The sequence below is a fragment of the Mizuhopecten yessoensis genome, unplaced genomic scaffold (assembly GCF_002113885.1).
Source record: "Mizuhopecten yessoensis strain PY_sf001 unplaced genomic scaffold, ASM211388v2 scaffold3235, whole genome shotgun sequence".
Lineage (NCBI taxonomy): Eukaryota > Metazoa > Mollusca > Bivalvia > Pectinida > Pectinidae > Mizuhopecten > Mizuhopecten yessoensis.
In genome coordinates this window covers 1,579,195-1,585,186 of record NW_018404943.1, presented here as the reverse complement: position 1 = coordinate 1,585,186, position 5,992 = coordinate 1,579,195, and the positions used below count along the sequence as shown (strand labels likewise).

At 33.2% G+C, this 5,992-nt stretch overlaps 1 non-coding gene across 1 annotated transcript; it reads left to right on the top strand.

Moving 5' to 3' along the window:
* Positions 1–280: 280 nt before the first annotated feature.
* On the top strand, positions 281–352 carry Trnae-cuc. The gene has a single exon. It is a non-coding gene; the product is annotated as a tRNA-Glu (tRNA).
* Positions 353–5,992: the final 5,640 nt, after the last annotated feature.

Below are 5,992 nucleotides of genomic sequence, written 5' to 3'. Positions count from 1 at the left end.
CGGTACCTCCTTTGATAACATTGTCTAATGAGCGACTGTCTTGTTTGATAACGACAAGTCGGGCAGTGCAGGCATACATGTACACAGTGTATACATGTACACAGTGTACATGTATGATGATCACGGTAGTAGATCTAGATATACCTATATACAATATTACATGTGTATATGACTATTACTATGACAGATAAACCGTCGTTATCACTACTGCAGCAACTTCCTCGAGATAATAAGTATGCTTATATGAATTTGTTACAGATAACCCAACATATTTCATATGTCCCAAGTGGTCTAGTGGTTAGGATTCCGCGCTCTCACCGCGGCGGCCGGGGTTCGATTCCCCGCTTGGGAATGTGTTATTTTTATCATTTCTTTTAAAACAACATTTAAGTAGCTATTTGTGTTTTTTTTAAAAACATTGTAAAGCATTATTTGTGCATATTTTTCTGGTGTTAGATCTAAAAAGTAAGTTATTTATAAGTTATCCTTGTACCTAAAATTGTGTATACATGGACAAAAAGGATCACTCAAATCAGTATCATACCCTCGAAAGTCACCATAATATAATAATCACCGCTTCAGCGATTCAAGTATTTACATTAGTACATAAGGATGCGCTATACCATTTATATAAAAGCATAGCGCTTAAAATTAAAAAAAAATAAAACTGCAGTAAATGTATGATGTCAAAATATTTAAGTTAAGCACAATTAAAAATAAAATAAAAATAATCATCTACAGTTCTTCTGAGAGGTATTAATACATGAAGCATTATTTTGTTAGAAAAGATAGTAGCATAAGTCGACCTTATGATGATAAGCAGAGGATCCTGTGAAGAAATAAAGATTAAAACAGAGGAAGTTTGTTGAATATTTTCATAACGACCCAATTCACGTGCCTGTACTTTGGTTTTATTAAGAGAAACATTTTTATTTCTCTCAAAAAAACAAATGTAGGCCGATCTCAGCTGACTCTTTTACCTTTAGCATTTACAACATTTCCACCATTTCTTGCTCAAACATGAGTATTGCAGGCATTGCATTATCTAAGGGGATAAATAACACAACATATGTAAGAATCAAACAGTTTACTTTGACTTTCATTTTTAGATCAGTATAGGATCATTAGATTGGTATTTACAAAAAAAGTTTTTTTTCAAAAATATGAACTTTTTACATTCCACATATTACATATTGCCATTTGTAATTTGTAAAACTTACATTTGCAAAACTGTGTAAGATAACTGATAATATGTTATTGTTTGGTACTGTATATACATTTAATAATTAAACTGCATGTATACATATAGTACTTCAAGCCATTAAGTTATTATTTTTGCAGTATTTAAATTTTGATGTCAGGCATACATCTGAATTATACAGGAATGCATTGCATACCACAGTAAAATGCCAGAAAACCAGCATATTCACTTATAATCACTTTAATATACATACTTTGGGTCCTACGAATGAAAAGTGCTTTCAGTGCGAAGATTGAGAACACCGAGATAATAATACTTTCGGAAACGGTTTTTCTGTTTTAAGGGAACGTCGATGGGTTTTTTCCCCTGCATCTATTCTAGCAATTAGTACAACATGCAACAAAAAAATTGACGAACGTGTTTGGGAAACTATGATCTTGGAAAAACAGATTAATTAAAAATACAGGGTAAGGCTAATACCTGCTAAGTCAAATATCAAATATATTGTTCATAAATAAAACAAAAACATAATCTGAGAAAGCTTCATTCCTCATAAAACCCCTCAGCACAAATGGCGACCAAACGGGCTTGAAACTGGAATAACATGTATATGAGTAGACACAAAAATCAAAACATGACTGGTGAGGTGTTTTTTTTATTGAAATATTAACTTCGCGGTTACTTAAGAAGAGCGTTAGTCTACGTCACGTGATGATTGTGTAGATTCCGAGATTTAAATACATTTTTATGATAACATCTTATCAGTGATCTTATAATTTGCAAACGCATATTATACAAATGGCAACGCATAATATGTGAAATGCATAAAATTATCGTTCTAACGAAAAGGAAAAAAATATTGTTTTGTAAATAACAATTTCCTGTTCGTATGTTGAATAAGAATGCATGTATACAGGAATTTTAGGAGCGTTCTTTTCAGTTTTTACATTTTTTTAAATTTATTATGTTCGTCATGATCATTGAAAAGAAGGCAAATAACATACCTGTCAGATACCAAGCGGCATACTCACGTCTTTAATGATCGTGTGAGCGTCACTGACGCGTAGAATTCATGGTACGGACAAAACATCGGGTATTTATAGACTTCAAATTCAACTTTAGTCTTCTTGTGCCATATGAATCAACTGCCGTCTGAATTCCAATCTGATGTTTGTCAACATAACAATATGTAATTTTATATATTCATTATGGTAGTACAGTCATATCTTGAATGTCCCCAATTAAGGGGCACGAAGTGAAATAGCGCAATGTTCTATCCCATCACGTTCCACAGTCCGAGATTCCAAACAATCAGATAGAAAGAAGGAGCGTTAACACATTTGGTTTACCAATTCCGTCTTTGCGTATTGCAGAGTTATCTTCTCTTGGTAGCAGGTATTGATTCTTAAGTCATTGGTCTGTGTGAGAAAATTACGTCGTTTTCACAAAAATTGATGACGTTACTCTCACAAACAAGTGACGTAACAATCAATACCTGTTCCCAAGAGAAGATAACTCTGCAATACGCAAAGACGGAATATCTCTGCTATGAAATGGATGGCTTTTCCAGTGATAAAAAGGGACTTTTATTGCGGAAATGTAGATTGAAATTAAGTATGTTTGTTGAAATTTTTCAAAAAGACTATACGTAAATAGTTGTATTTTCATGGAATATAAATTGTATTCATAGAGACAATACAGAACCATTTAAAACAACATGGTTTTTGAATTATATGTTTGAAATCTGTCTAGCTTTCCTCGACTTAATCTTTCACCTACACAATTAATGTTTTCATTTTTATCTAATTGTCGGCATTTCATTGTATTAGATCATAAATAATTCAAAACGTGTAAGGCTCCTACTAAACTTTTTAACACTTTTAAAAATTCCAGCATTTTTAAGTGAGCATTATATTGATTTTTACTTAAAAAAAATATTCAAACACATGTATTGTTGTACATTTAAAACTATGCATTGCCGTTGTAAAATGTTCATTATGCATATGTAACATCATAGGATCACCGATTAATTTTATTTTTAAGTACTGCATTTTGAAATTAAACTGATGAATATATCTCGATAAATCCATTGTATTTTAGCACTTTCATTATGACACTAAATAAATCTAAATACAAAATACATTTAATACGACAGTTCAGTGTCAGATTTCCAGTATGCTCGCTCACTAACGATTCTGGGGCCGCGGTGGCCAAGTGGCTAAGGCGTCTGACATCTAGCCCTCCATCACTGGGTCGCCGGTTCGAGACCTACGTGGGGCAGTCGCCAGGTACTGATGGTTTTTCTCTGGGAATTCCGGCTTTCCCCCCATCAACAAAACCAGGCACGTCATTAAATGACCATAGCTGTTGATAGGACGTAAAACATAAACAAACAAAACAAACCATTTATGATTCTATTATACTGACACGTTTTGAGAATGTTTTGTCTTATGAAAGCAGCATTTTTATACAACAACCAAATGTTGTTCTGAAATTGATAAATTTGAAATTTGAACAATTATGCGTTGCTGATAAAGGTATCACCTGATAAGCCAAGCATACACATGTGTTGTTCATTGAATGCAAAATCACGCAATTGCCTGGATGTTGGATATCGTTTTCCAACAACATAACCTGGATATTGGATGGATATTTCAAGACTATGTACTACAATTTTATACACGATGTGTCAGGTTTGTGCATGTAAATTGTACTTGTACTAGGAAGCTTATTAATCTGACCATGTGGCATGTGAAATGTTCACTCTAAAAAACTCCTTAAGAAACCTGATTCAGGGTAATAACATAATTGTGAAATAAAATTAGCGATTTAAATTTTGTTTTGCCAAAGATTTCCTTCTTTACTACTCGGAAAGTCAACGAAAGGTCGAATTGAATGTCAGAAAAATCTACGCAAAAACTTAGTGACGCAGACTTACACTCTCCTTAGTAGCCTCGAACTCGATATAAAAACAAAAACTCCCAATTTAGCCTCCGATTTGGGTATTCCGTCTTTGCGTATTGCAGAGTTATCTTCTCTTGGGAGCAGGTATTGATTGTTACGGCATTGGTTTTTGTGGGAAAATTATGTCGGTTTCTCAAAAATTGATGACGTTACTCTCACAAACAAGTGACGTAACAATCAATACCTGCTCCCAAGATAAGATAACTCTGCAATACGCAAAGACGGAATATCCATATGTGTGTAATTCATTCTTCTGTCATCGTACTTTAAGAGCAGTACCATTAGCGCTGGTGTCAATCCTCAAGATGTATCTCTCTCATATTATGATATAGATGTTTGAATTGTTGGAACAACAATTTTAAAGTTTTGTTTATCAGGTGACATCCTTGCTATCAATGCATCTTGTTTGTGAATTTCCAGAGTGTCAGAATAGCTGCAGAACAGCACAATGGATCGGCGATCTCCAATACAAGAAAACGAAATTTCTAAAAGGGTTTTCTGTAGCTATCTTTTTCTTCTCCTTTGTTAAAAACAAAGATGTTGTAAAGATTATACGTTCATCCCTATGACAACACAGCATCAATATAAAAGTGTTAACAATTGGATATTTTTGTATTCTGGCGTTCAAGAGATTTGGTGTAACAAAACATCTTACATTGTACCAGTTTTGTAAATGACAACGTATCAGCATTATACATGTATGTGTGATGCACATAAAGCACATGTGTCTACAAAAGAGAATTCAACATTTAGAGAATATTAATCTGGTGCTCATATGTTTAATTAAAATGCATGTATGCAAGAAATTAAAAATTTCACTTCTCAGATTACTTCACATTATTTCATAATTTACGTTGTAAAAAATGCTTTTTAAACACTCACTTTATTATACAATATTCACTTACCGTGAGGTGATGGTATGAAGATCACTCGCTACAATAATAAAACATCAAACTGTTAACAAACACCCATGGCTGATCTCCCCCACAGATCCGAACTGTTAGCGTACACCTCTGGCTGATCTCCCCCACATATCCAAATAGTATGCACTGCCATGTAATGATACTAAACAAATGCACTGATTTTTGATTTAAACTTTGTTTTATTCAAGTTTTCGACAATACATGGAAATACAAACTGTACATTATATAGAATAGAAAAGGAAACAAAAACATGTGTCATGACACTTATGTAAAATTATTACCTGCTTCATAATCATTTTCTTTTCAACACTAGCTACAGGAATGAAGTAATATGTACAACAGAACAAATACGGGAATAGTGGAGGGGGTAATGGATTGGTATGCAGTGGTAACCAGAAATAAATACTATATCAATATACATGTGAACATCAGATGTTAATATCAGATTGCTATATCGCAATGAAACACGGTTCTGTATAGTATAACTATGCTGTAGTCGATGAGTTTTTTCATCAATGCTGTAAATGGACACTCGATGACTGTAAGAGAAATGCAGAGATTTAAAAAAAAACACGAAAATAACATATACGTTGAACGTCTTCAAACTTCAGTATGGATGACTAGAATTTCCATATAGGAAAAAAAGACTATATGTATAAAATTCATAATCTTATCCAACAGCTTTCATCATGACCAGACCTTTTACGTTCACAGTATTCAAGGCAGTAACAACGTCAACATGTTAAAATAAATATAAAGACAAAAAAAAAAAAAAAAAAAAAATGATATTNATATATTTAGCAATACTTAGAATATTGATTTGGATCTTTAGAAGGCCTTATTGTTTTGGGGCAAGGACCTAAAGTTTCAATCTCAGTTTCTGCTCTTACATGTAGCAGACAGA